The sequence below is a fragment of the Oncorhynchus masou genome, chromosome 13, assembly GCF_036934945.1.
Source record: "Oncorhynchus masou masou isolate Uvic2021 chromosome 13, UVic_Omas_1.1, whole genome shotgun sequence".
In the NCBI taxonomy this organism is placed as follows: Eukaryota; Metazoa; Chordata; class Actinopteri; order Salmoniformes; family Salmonidae; genus Oncorhynchus; species Oncorhynchus masou.
Window position 1 is genome coordinate 66,720,531 of NC_088224.1, and position 14,150 is coordinate 66,734,680.

The 14,150-nt window shown below is 39.5% G+C and overlaps 1 protein-coding gene across 1 annotated transcript in view; it reads left to right on the forward strand.

The window, feature by feature from the left end:
* Positions 1 to 690: 690 nt before the first annotated feature.
* The window catches only part of LOC135552874 (lissencephaly-1 homolog A-like), a 69,746-nt gene continuing 56,286 nt past the window's right edge, over positions 691 to 14,150 (forward strand). The window contains exon 1 of the mRNA XM_064984796.1: positions 691 to 979. The gene's annotated coding sequence lies outside the window, so the exon portion shown is untranslated. The remainder of the gene's footprint in view (positions 980 to 14,150) is intronic.

The window sequence follows — 14,150 nt, forward strand, 5'->3', positions numbered from 1 at the left end:
CTGACCAAGATTTCATACATCTACTAAGCTGGGTTGTCTGCCCTCTTGTCTAGTGGGGAGAAAAAGAGGTCCTATGGGACAAAGACAGTACATATCTGGTCTCTATCACCTCAGTGTAGATGGATGTCTAATGCACACTGATCATCTTGCATTGTCTCTGTGTGGAACTCAAAATGAGGGTTTGTTCTTCTGTTTTCTCTTTTCTTGAACTGACAAGATTTATTCTGCACATTCTAGTGTTAAAGTCTGCTTCCCTTGCTGTGTGGTACCTATCTGTTGCTCTTTACAAAATAACAATCTAATTATTTTTGGTCAGAGTATGCTTTTGTATTAAAGTTAATAAAGAAAACTAGTAAATAACACTTTGCTTGGATTTTTATTAACTACTTATTTACATATACGATTGAGAGGATGTTAGCTATCCAGCTTGTTGGACATGTAATTAGATGCAATGATATTATCATGCATTTCAAGTGTAAAGACTGGATGTTTATTTTTGGTATTCTACTAGTGGACCAGTCACACAAGTGTTGCAGTACATAGTTCTATGAATTTTGTCCCGTCATCAATAGAGATCAAGTTCTGATAACATTCTGGAATCTGAATATCCACTGTAAACATGCGTCAATGACACCATCGGCAGAGGCTGGGTAATGATGTGTAGTCAAAAATAGTGAATGTTCATAGCTACTTGTTAAGTAACATTAGAGTAGGTTATCAGTGGGTGTTTGCAATAATCTATTTTTTTAAGTCGGGCTGTGATCAAGGACGTGCGCGCGCGCGCCACTGTCAGTTTGTAAACGCAAGCGCGTCCCCGACTCTGAAGGCGAATGCGGCAGGAAAAAACAAGGATTGCGAGAGAAAAGTCGGCATACTCTAACCTCGAGATTATACGTCCCTTATTTTGGAACGAAAAACACGTCCTCTTGACTTGTATAACTGTCCGAACTAGCTAAGGATATTCAGGAAAAACTATAGGGTAAGTTGTTTTGTATCAGATATTGAGTATCGAAGAAACGCTAAGTGGGGAAAAGGACGATGTGGCTGTAATTTTTGCGCCTCCTTTCAATGTCTCAAAATGGCGGACAGGCCGCTTGGAGCAGCAGGTAGCTGGCCATCAGAGTTGTAAATGTCTATGCTAACCAACTAGTGGCTTCTAAGTAACTGTTGTTAACTTGATTTATGTTACTATTTGATGAGGACTTGCACCTATTTTTCAAGTGTTATTGATCCGATAATTTGATATCAACTTTCTAGCTTGTCAGCCAGCAGCTAACGTTCACCAGTGGAAATCATTTTGACGTTCGCTAGCTAGGCTAACCGGCTGGCTAGCGGGCTTGCCAAACTCATCAATTGTGTGTGTGGGTCGCGAGTTGCCTCACATCAAGTCTGTGCATAAACATTTATAGTTGTAAATATATATATATATAACTTTTTAAACGTTTATGTTGAGTGAATTGCCAATTGCTTCATTCAATTGAATCCGTTGCTTTTTCAACTCGCATTCGAATGGCTAGCTAGCGTTGCGATCATATGTAGGTCATGATTTGGGTGACAGTTATTTCACATACCAGCTACAAATGTATACCAGCTAATGTGTTGTCGAGCATATCTACTTGGTATACGGGTATCTGCTTGAACAAGCTAGATAACTTTAGCTAGGTAACGTTACCCACGATTTATAGAATGTTCAATAATGGAAAAGGGCGTATGCACTCAGTTGTATCATTATTTTGAAAGCTATTTAGGAGGTAGGCAGCTACGTGTAAATATATTATTTAGGTCGTATCGGCCGATTGTCATGTTAAACATTTGATGTGGTTTGATATTTTCACACCTTTGTTTAACTAGCTAGTTACCAAATTAGTTGTGTGTTTCCTGTAGCCACTGACTACGCTACTCCCTCCATCCATCACGTTACAGCCAGTGAGCTGGACAACTTCGATCGTTTTGTGATCTGTCATCAAGGCTCTAGACCGGTAACGTGAATAATTATCATTACAGTTGGCCCTGTTTTAAGAATGATCTAAGTTGAATGAATTCATGCAGTTTATAGAAATAAGTGTGGAACACATCGGTGGAAAAAACAAGTTGGAGGAGAACTACAATTTGCTTTGACCAATAGCTTTAGCTTGAAACCTATGTTATCTTAATATTTTTACATTTTATTTTGCGATTGAGGATCGACTATAGCTTCAGTTTGATCACGTGGGTTGAAAGGCAGCGGTATCCTCCATTCGGTTAGAAAAGACGCCACCCCTCCTACTGCAGAATGGATCCTTCAGCCTGCGTCTCTTTCCGCTGAAACTGACAAGTCACTCTCCTCCTCCCCGCCTCGTTGATGGTACCCCTATCGTGTTTGAAGCAGTATCCGTTGCTATGCAGTCCTCCCCGAATGTATAATTTCATCCTGGCCAGATCAGAGCTTGGCTACACCTGTAAGGATTGCTGCAGCAGCTGATGCAACCGAAATTATGGGATTGTTTTAGGAGTGGAGCTTCAATTGATAACTTGGTAGCTATATTTTTCTCCTTTACAGTTGTAGCTAATGTGATTCTATGTCACTTGATGTAAGCATTTAGATGTTGAATTTAAAAAAATGAATTGGTAGTTTTGGGATATTTTAATAGGTTACTTGTTTGTGGTTGCAGGCTTGACAAATTTCCAAACTCATTTAGAAAATAAAGCAGATTTAAAAAAAATCCTGAACATAAACACATGTGCGCCCTCATGTATCTATTGTTGTGCCAAATAGCTAATCGGTAATCATGGTGTTTGTGATTCTCATAATGGCCTCAATACACACCTTGTGATATTTGACTGTTATACAAGAGGTGGGACTATGTTAACCTGACTGATTTGTTTAGTATACCTTTCAGTGTTTTGAGTGGTACCTGACCCATGGCGACATTGAAAATATGTTTTCAGGTTCAAATTTTATTAGGCACATGCGCCGAATACAATAGGTGTAGACCTTACAGTGAACTGATTACTTAAGAGTCCCTAACCAGCAATGTAGTTTAAAAAATAAAAGTAACAAGTAATTAAAGAGCAGCAGTAAAACAACAATGGAGAGACTATATAGAGGGGGTACCGGTTAGTTGTGGTAATATGTACATGTCGGTAGAGTTATTAAAGTGACTATGCATAGATGCCAAAATAGCATCTATACACAGAGGATGATGTTTGATTCCTCTCTCTGAGGAGGGGGAGGGAGGATGAGAGCAAGAGAGGGTGTGTCTTTTTTGTGAATGCAGAGTGCCTCACTAACACAGTCAGCACCAGATGCCCATGTTACCCTGTTTTGAGCTCTAGCCCAGAGGTCACAGTAGGACAGTGGCTGACCTTCAGCACAGGAGGACTGGTCTAACACACACAATGCTAATAATGACATGCCAGCCCAGCAGCCCCCCTTCCTGTCTCTGGGTCTGCGATAGCCAGGTTGGGTTCACCTTCACATGAAAGCTTAGTGCCACTGCTCATTTAATGGGTTTTGGATTGGAAATCAACAATTCCCAGCATATTATGTGAGGACTTGGAAATCACTGCACTATTACTTATAAAACAGTCAAATTAACACAATATTATTGCACTGACCCATCACCGCTTTACAAAAAGAGGTACATTTCAACCAATCACTGCACATTTACCTCATATGGTTAAATCAAGCCACCTGTCACTCCAAAATCTCCCCTCAACAGTGCATTTTCGCTACAAATTGGACAAAATCATTGCATATTGCCATACAAAATGTCAGAATTGCTTCAGCAACATTTAGCAGTTTGCCTGCAAATATTAGACAAAATCCACACTAAATAATGGCGAGACTTGGAAATATGATGCCAGTATGCGTAATATTTATTCCGTCAGCTCATGCCATTGTGATATTTTAAACCGCTTGATTTCTGAATCCTGTCAAGGATCGAGACACTATCCATGATTTGCACAATGCACTGCATAGCCTACAAGGAGCATTTGAAAATATGCTGAAAACCCTTAATTTGATCTTTGTTCTGATCAGTTTAATGTTGGCCTATGTGCAGTCAACTTGGATTTGTTAAGTAGGCTTGTCTTATGTCTGTTTGTTGCTTTAAAGCGCCTTAAGATTCTTTATGTAATCAATAGAGCTATAAAAGTTTAATTAATCTTCTGTCAGTGGTTTAGCTAGCACTCAATGATATGTTGCCCTGGCCTGTAGCAGCTCTTCTCCTCTGACTCTCCCAGAGGCCTGTCTACCACAGACCTCCGTGTTGTTACTGAGCACTCCCTCAGCGTATGTGTATTCTGATCTGCTATTCATGACTCTTCTATCAGGGGACTCTGACTGCAGTGATGATGGCCAGACCCATGTTTTATTGGCCTCTCTTTGCTTCTCGGCAGCGGCGGTGCACATTGTCACTGCACTCAGTCATGGTTCCTGCCATCTGTCTCAATTGGCTTGCTTAAATATACATGGTAGGAGGAGGAGCCAAGATTGAATGGACTTCTTCCACCACTCTGTCTAGGATGTGGATAGTCAACAAAGCAAAGATATGTTCAGTTTGAATGTGTTAGGTTTAAGAATGAATGCTTTATGTGACTGAATAGCAGCAGCCGTCCATTTTATCCCTGGTTGCTTTAGGCTTCTCTCAGACCACATTGCTTGGATAACAGCAATTGCAGCCAGCACAGGTGATGACTTCTGGAAGACTGCAGTTTGTGCCAGATGTTCAATCCCCTGTCATTATCAATTAGTGATAAAGCTCTTCAAATAATTTCTGCAAGAGTGCCCTGCCTGTCTAGAAGAGACCTACTGTGCACAAGCTGGTCATTATTTATAGAATAACTAGCTCTGAAAATCCCATCTTTATTTATGTATGTAGCCTTTGTTAGAGGTTCTGGCTGTTCCAGCTGTTGTTTTAGAGATTTAATGCTGGTGTTGTGGCGTGGCCGCTTGCCTCTGTGTTTGTATGCGCCTGCATGCAGACCTGGAGAGTTTCAGTGTATTTTGGTTGCAGGCAGAGATGGGAGTGGTTAGTCAATGCTGAACTCTGTCTAACCAGAGCTCTGTGGTAAATCAGCATGCTAGCTGACCTAAAATAACTCCTCTCAATTGGTGGTTTGATGAGTGTTTTTCCAATGTGCAAGTGAACTGAGGACTGATGACCCTGAGCTACTAGCATAGTGTTGTGCCTGACATGAATTGTTAAATCAAATCAAATGTATTTATATAGCCCTTCGTACATCAGCTGATATCTCAAAGTGCTGTACAGAAACCCAGCCTAAAACTCCAAATAGCAAGCAATGCAGGTGTAGAAGCACGGTGGCTAGGAAAAACTCCCTAGAAAGGCCAACACCTAGGAAGAAACCTAGAGAGTAACCAGGCTATGTGGGGTGGCCAGTCCTCTTCTGGCTGTGCTGGGTGGAGATTATAACAGAACATGGCCAATATGTTCATAAATGACCAGCATGGTCAAATAATAATAATCACAGGCAGAACAGTTGAAACTGGAGCAGCAGCACGGCCAGGTGGACTGGGGACAGCAAGAAGTCATCATGTCAGGTTGTCCTGAGGCATGGTCCTAGGGCTCAGGTCCTCCAAGAGAGAAAGAAAGATAATTAGAGAGAGCACACTTAAATTCACACAGGACACCGAATAGGACAGAAGTACTCCAGATATAACAAACTGACCCTAGCCCCCCGACACATAAACTACTGCAGCATAAATACTGGAGGCTGAGATGTGACCACAGGAGCTGTAGGCATCTAGTCAGACCACGGTGTCCTGAAATGTACCGTGGAAACTGGTGATTGATTTCAAGTCTAAGTATTATTACCAGTTACACTTTTAAGCCTTGTTTTGATGTCAGTACCTGCTTTTGTCGGGTCCGTTAGGTAGTTGTAGTTATCAGGGACATGTTACATGTACATTATTGTCCGTAGCAGGGCTCTACGCTGACCTTTTTTTACAAGGAGCACGTAGACTTTTAATTTATTTAAACAACTTTTTTTAGGGGGGGAGCACACCAAAGCCCTATTCACACTGGACTAGTATTAGAATGTTGCTTATGTAATTAAAACCCTTGAATGTCCGTTATTCCAGAGGACGATTCAACAGGATTATTTATTATTTATTATTACGGAAGCCTGGAGGTATTTTTTTCTAGGCATGAAGATATTTCAACTCCAGGTGATAACCGGGCTACACTGATAACTCAAGCTTGGTTCCTAAGTTTCTAAACCATAGTCGCCATAATATTTGAATTGAGGAAGTGTGATCCGAAGTATGTTCTAAATGCCCCTCAGTCTTCAGATGTGAGCTAAACAGTGCACTTGCTCTTGATGTGTGTTAAGACTATGTATGAGGAAAAAGTGAACTTACCATTTCTAAACGTTTAGGTCAGTTGTATGCTGCTTTGCAATCTATTAACTGCAAGGGTTGCATTAAATAAGCTCAATATTTTTTACTGATGCATTTGGCAATATTAAATTAATAGGCACAAACTCATAAGCATTCACTGTGTGAGTGTGTACATGTAGGCCCTTCAAATATAGGCTATGCGCAGCACTTCATTCAATTTATCAAATCAGGTTTTTTTGCTCAAATCGTGAAATGTTGGTGCGCATTGAAAAATACATTAATTTTCAAAGCCATTTGGATTGATACAGGAGTCGATGATGACGTTGAGTGGTAAAGAACAACAAAGGAATCCTGCTGTTGTGATTTGGATTTGGGAATCTGGGAAAGGAAATGCAGTGATATTGGACTTCTAAATCCCTATTGCTGTATTTGTGTGACAGTCTGATAGTGCTGCAAAGTGTGTTATTCCATCCTTTGTTTTTATCATTCCATAGTAGTGTAGCACTAAAGCATTTACTATTCCTTTGTTCATGGCCTTATTCAGTCAGAATTCAGAAAGGCATTGACTAAAATACATTACTATTGTAAGGATTAAGATGTTTAAGAAATACAGGTTTAATATGTTTATGAAATACAGGTTATCTTTTGGGTTCTGTTAGCCTGTTGAATCATGCTTACCTCTCTATAGACTTTGATCTTTGATATGCTGATGTAGGCCTACAGCTAATCTACTTGGTTATTTTATTCTGCAAATTATAATCGAATGTGTCGACGAGCCTACTAGTCTTAGTTGATTGTAGATCAAGTTATTGTAAATTCACTTAACAGGCTATTAGAACTAGCTTCACAGACTGCATTTTTATAACATTTGCATGACAACACCCAGATGTTATCAAACTTTTTTTTCTTCCTGTTTTTGTTTCATGGTTCCAGTAGAGTGTTGACCTGTGAATTGATCCATTCTTAAAATATTGAGTCCTGCTTACTGTGCCATACCTCACAGGGCTCTATGCTGACTGAATTAAAAAATATTTGTGATATTAAAACTATAATCCCACATTTTCCTAGGTGCACTGGTACTCCTCAATAAAAATTCCAGGTTTCACATCAAAATATTTAGGCGCATTTGCAAGTGAAGTGGTCGCACTGTAGAGCCCTTCCTGACCACAGAGAAATATGGATAGTTGGAGAACTCTGACCACCGACACACACAATCTCATCACCTTGGGTATGATAATCAAGATTATTGGCATGGTCTGCTGCTGTTTCACAGTTGACCTTTCTCATTCAACTGATAAAATAGCATCCTTATGACTCAGAGCACCAGCCTTCAGGGCAGACTATGCCAACATTCAGAGCAGTCTATGCCAACTTGCCAACCCACAGGGCACAGCCATGCCAACTCTGGATAGCTGGTTTCCTTATTCAGTCGCCGCAGGTACACAAAGACTAGAGAATTAACAGAAATCTGTATTTTCAAAACACAGACACACTTTTTATTATCTGTTTTGTATTTTTGCTGTGTGTTGTTGCTTCCATAGTGATCAGTGGCGTGAGAAGTGCAACGCTATTTGGCTAGCAGACACACGTACTTTGGCTTACAATAAAAAAAAGCATGTTTTTTTTCTGGTCAAAAATATATTTCTTGTTATCATAGAATGTAGCCAAAAACATTTCCTAATGTTTTGCTTGAGGTTAATCTTGCATTTTACTAGAGTTAGACAGATTATGATTTTTATCGCCGATACCGATTATTGGAGGACCAATGAAAGCCGATACCGATTAATCAGCCGATTTTTGTGTGTGTGTAATAATGACAATTACAGCAATACTGAATGAACACTTATTTTAACCTAACGATACATAAATAAAATATATTTAGTCTCAAAATAAATTATGAAACATGTTCATTTTGGGTTAAATAATGCAACAAAAACAGTGTTGGAGAAGAAAGTAAAAGTGCCATGTAAAAAAGCTGAAGTTTAAGTTCCTTGCTCAGAACATGATACCATATGAAAGCTGGAACCATCCTTTTAACATGAGTCTTCAATATTCCCAGTTAAGAAGTTTTAGGTTGTAGTTATTATAGGACTATTTCTCTTTATACCATTTGTATTTTATATACATTTGACTATTGGATGTTCTTATAGACACTATAGTATTGCCAGCCTAATCTCGGGAGTTGATAGGCTTGAAGTCAGCGCCGTGCTTCAAGAATTGCGAAAAGCTGCTGGAAAACGCAGGAAAGTGCCAGCAGACGCAGGAAAGTGCGGTTTGAATGAATGCTTACGAGCCTGCTGCTGCCTACCACCGCTCAGTCAGACTGCTATATCAAATCATAGATTTAATTATAATACAATAAACACACAGAAATACGAGCCTTGGGTCATTAATATGGTCAAATCCGGGAAAATATCATTTTGGAAACACAACGTTTATTCTTTCAGTAAAATACGGAACCGTTCTGTATTTTATCGAACGGGTGACAACCCTAAGTCTAAATATTGCTGTTACATTGCACAGCCTTCAATGTTATGTCATAATTATGTAAAAATCTGGCAAATTAATTACGGTCTTTCTCAGGAAGAAATGGTCTTCACACAGTTCGCAGCGAGCCAGGTGACCCAAACTGCTGCATATACCCTGACTCTGCTGGCACTTAACATGAGAACTGACAATTTCAGGCACCGCATTGATTATGTGCAACGCAGGACAAGCTAGTTAAACTAGTAATATCATCAACTATGTGTAGTTAACTAGTGATTATGTTAAGATTGATTGTTTATTATCAGGTAAGTCTAATGCTAGCTAGCAATTTACCATGGCTCCTTGCTGCACTCGCATAACAGGCAGCTACGCAGTCTGCTCGTGGATTGCGATGAAATCGGCCATAATCGGCGTCCAAAAATGCTGATTACCGATTGTTATGAAAATGTGAAATCGGCCCCAATTAATCGGCAATGCTGATTAATCGGTCGACCTCTACAATTTACCAGAGAGAAGTAGCTACACATCAGTCAGAGCACTGTCTAATAGAAAGCTTCTTCGTGAATGCGGGAATGATGACGAGAGCAAAGATTCTCATCCGAGGGGAGAAGTGCAACTGAAGCACAACATTTTTCTGAAGCAAGCAAAAATGACAAAGCATTTTAGAAGATGCGTTTACAAAACGCAGGTAGATATTTCTTATGCATTTTTTTTTAGAGGTTGACCGATTTAATCGGAATGGCAGATTTTAATTAGGGCCGATTTCAAGTTTTCATAACAATCGGAAATCCATAATTTTGGACGCCGATTTTTAAGTTATATATATTTTTTAAACACCTTTAATCTTTATTTAACTAGGCAAGTCAGTTAAGAACACATTCTTACTTTCAATGACGGCCTAGGAACGGTGGGTTAACTGCCTTGTTCAGGGGCAGAACGACAGATTTTTACCTTGTCAGCTCAGGGATTCAATCTTGCAACTTTACGGTTAACTAGTCCAACGGTCTAACCACCTGCCTTTTATTGCACTCCACGAGGAGACTGCCTGTTACGCGAATGCAGTAAGCCAAGGTAAGTTGCTAGCTTGCATTAAAGTTATCTCATAAAAAAACAAATCAATCAATCATAATCACTAGTTATAACTACACATGGTTGATGATATTACTAGTTTATCTAGCGTGTCTTGCGTTGCATATTTTTTTTACATTTATTTAACCAGGAAGGGCTCATTGAGATTAAAATCTCTTTTTCAAGACCGCCCTGGCCAAGATAGGCAGCACCAAGTCATTACAAAAATATTAGACAGACAACATGAAAAACTACAAGTAATCTAGTAAAAACCATTGAATTCACCAGAGTATAAAACAGCAAATGAAAAGCATTGATAGGTCAGGGAATCAGCCTCAATCCTTCATTAGTGATTTAAAAACACCAATCGGGACAAGTTCTTCCAGTTTAAAAGTATTTTAACTATCAGAACATGAAAATTAATAATAATTTTTATAATGAATGCAGTGCGCATTCGCGAAAAAGGTCTGTCGTTGCTCCAACGTGTACCTAACTTTAAACACCAATGCCTTTCTTAAAATCAATGCCCAGAAGTTTATATTTTTAAACCTGCATATTTTGTTAAAATAAATCCAGGTTTGCAGGCAATATTAACCAGGTGAAATTGTGTCACTTCTCTTGCGTTCATTGCACGCAGAGTCAGGGTATATGCAACAGTTTGGGCCACCTGGCTCATTGCGAACCAATTTGTCAGAATTTTACGTAATTATGACATAACATTGAAGGTTGTGCAATGTAACAGGAATATTTAGATAAAATACGGAACGGTTCCGTATTTCACTGAAAGAATAAACGTCTTGTTTTCGAGATGATAGTTTCCGGATTCGACCATATTAATGACCTAAGGCTCACATTTCTGTGTGTTATAATTAAGTCTATGATTTGATAGAGCAGTCTGACTGAGCGATGGTAGGCACCAGCAGGCTCATAAGCATTCATTCAAACAGCACTTTATTGCGTTTTGCCAGCAGCTCTGCTGTTTATGACTTCAAGCCTAACAACTCCCGAGATTTGGCTGGTGTAACGATGTGATGTGAAATGGCTAGCTAATTAGCGGGGTGCGCGCTAATAGCGTTTCAAAAGTCACTCGCTCTGAGACTTGGAGTAGTTGTTCCCCTTGCTCTGCATGGGTAACGCTGCTTCCAGGGTGGCTGTTGTTGTATTCCTGGTTCGAGCGCAGGTAGGAGCGAGGAGAGGTACGGAAGCTATACTGGTGCACTGGCAATACTAAAGTGCCTATAAGAACGTCCAGTAGTCAAAGGTATATGAAATACAAATGGTAGAGTGACAAATAGTCCTATAATTCCTATAATAACTACAACTTAACTTCTTACCTGGGAATATTGAAGACTCATGTTAAAAGGAACCAAATCAAATTTTATTTGTCACATACACATGGTTAGCAGATGTTAAAACTACATCACCCTACAGGTGCCCCTAGGGGAACCACGCCCCCCCCCCCCCCCCCCACTCAACTCAAACCGTGGCGCACAGAATGCAAAAATATTCTTAGAAATATTTAACCTCCACACATTAACAAGTCCAATAGCTCAAATGAAAGATAAACACCTTGTTCATCTACCCAGCGAGTCAGATTTCTAAAATGTTTTATGGCGAAAACATAGCACATATGTATATCAAACCACCACAGACACACAGACGATATGCAGCCATTTTGTCAAACAAAAGAAGCAATCACAAACGCAGGATTAAAAGAAAAATAATTCACTAACCTTTTGAAAATCTTCATCAGATGACAGTAATAGGACATGTTACACAGTACATTTGTTTTTTTCAATAATATGCCATTTATATCCATAAATCTCCGTTTACATTGACACCATGTTCAAAAAATGCTACAAAAATGTCCTGAGAAATTATAGATAGCTCCGCCAGATAACGCCAGATAACAGCAATACACATCATACACTTTGCCTAAATATACATGTTCTACATATAGTTAGAAAGATACACTGCTTCTTAATGCAACCGCTGTGTTACATTTATTTTTAACTTGACCGAATTCGTTCACGAGGCAATAATCTGAGACGGCGCTCAGACATAAGCAATATTCCTCCGCTATGTTGGAGTCAACAGAAACACAAAATTACAACATAAATATTCCCTTACCTTTGATGGTCTTCGATCAGAATGTAGTGGAAGAAGTCATACTTAACATCGTTTGGTTTCAATTCGTGTGTCTTTGGATTAGCAATGCTACCAAAAATTACTTCTGGTCACGAACAGTTGCGCATCAAAACTTCAAAATTACATCTTATATGTCGACTAAACTGGTCAAACTAAGTGCAGAATCAAGCTTTAGGATGTTCTAAGCGTACAAAACAATTATCTAATCTATCGGACAACTTTGCTTGCTCTCATGCATTCTGGAACAAAAGGACCTCTCTCCAAATTCCGCGCTCTCCTGACTTGGTATATTCTCGTGACACTTCAGTATTTTGCCCGCCAACGGGTCAAAGCTCGCGGGATTTTCTCCATTACTCGCCCTATTGAAAGAACACATCACTCCGAAGACACGAACTGTTCCCAGATCCGTAGCTGGTTGGGAAGGGTGGGGGCGATGACGTCAATGTTGGCCTAACTTTCCTGATGAGAGAGTTTGGGAGAATGGCTGCCCTGTGAGTTCTGCTTTACATACATACATAATTCGAACGGTTTTAGAAGCTTTAGAGTGTTTTCTATTCAATAATAATTATTATATGCATATATTAGCAATTTTGGACAGGTTTTTTTTCTGTTTACTATGGGCACGCAATTCCTCCAAAGGGGGCAGTATTGTCCTGAGCCTTAACAGGATATTATTAATGCGAGTGTAGCGAAATGCTTGTGCTTCTAGTTCCGACAATGCAGTAATAACCAACGAGTAATCTAGCTAACAATTCCAAAACTACTACCTTATACACACAAGTGTAAAGGGATAAAGAATATGTACATAAAGATATATGAATGAGTGATGGTACAGAGCGGCATAGGCTAGATGCAGTAGATGGTATCGAGTACAGTATATACATATGAGATGAGTATGTAAACAAAGTGGCATAGTTAAAGTGGCTCGTGATACATGTATTACATAATGATGCAGTAGATGATATAGAGTACAGTATATACGTATACATATGAGATGAATAATGTAGGGTATGTAAACATTATATTAAGTAGCATTGTTTAAAGTGGCTAGTGATATATTTTACATCAATTCCTATTATTAAAGTGGCTGGAGTTGAGTCAGTGTGTTGGCAGCAGCCACTCAATGTTAGTGGTGGCTGTTTAACAGTCTGATGGCCTTGAGATAGAAGCAGTTTTTCAGTCTCTCTGTCCCAGCTTTGATGCACTTGTACTGACCTCGCCTTCTGGATGATAGCGGGGTGAACAGGCAGTGGCTCGGGTGGTTGTTGTCCTTGATGATCTTTATGGCCTTCCTGTGACATCGGGTGGTGTAGGTGTCCTGGAGGGCAGGTAGTTTGCCCCCGGTGATGCGTTGTGCAGACCTCACTACCCTCTGGAGAGCCTTACGGTTGTGGGCGGAGCAGTTGCCGTACCAGGCGGTGATACAGCCCGACAGGATGCTCTCGATTGTGCATCTGAAGAACCAACAGCTTTCATATGTTCTCAAGTTCTGAGCAAGGAATTGAAACGTTAGCTTTCTTACATGGCACATATTGCACTTTACTTTCTTCTCCAACACTTTATTTTCGCATTTTTTTAAACCAAATTGAACATGTTTCATAATTTGAGGCTAAATCGATTTTTATCGATGCATTATATTAAGTTAAAATAAGTGTTAATTCAGTATTGTTGTAATTGTCATTATTACAAATACATTTTTTAAAAAGCGGCCGATTAATCGGTATCTGCGTTGAAAATTCATAATCGGTTGACCTGTAATTTAAAAAAATATTTTTTTCTGTATTTAAAGCATAGATTTCTTCGTTCCTGTGACTCCTGTACCCACGCACACACTCTAACCATCAGGTAAATGGCTGCATCTTGTGGCAAGGCAATCACCTCTTAAATCGTGGTGTGATGTCATCACATTTTCTCCCAAACCAATTGCATTGATTGTGTTATTGTTCCAACAGTGTACTTACTACTGATGAAACATCGAAATTAGAAAGATAACACACAATGTCTAGCACGATCACAAATTACACACACAGAAACCTGCTATTAAGAGTAAAAAATATCTTGTATGGAAAATCAACATGTTATATTGCACTACAGTCATTTAGCAAAG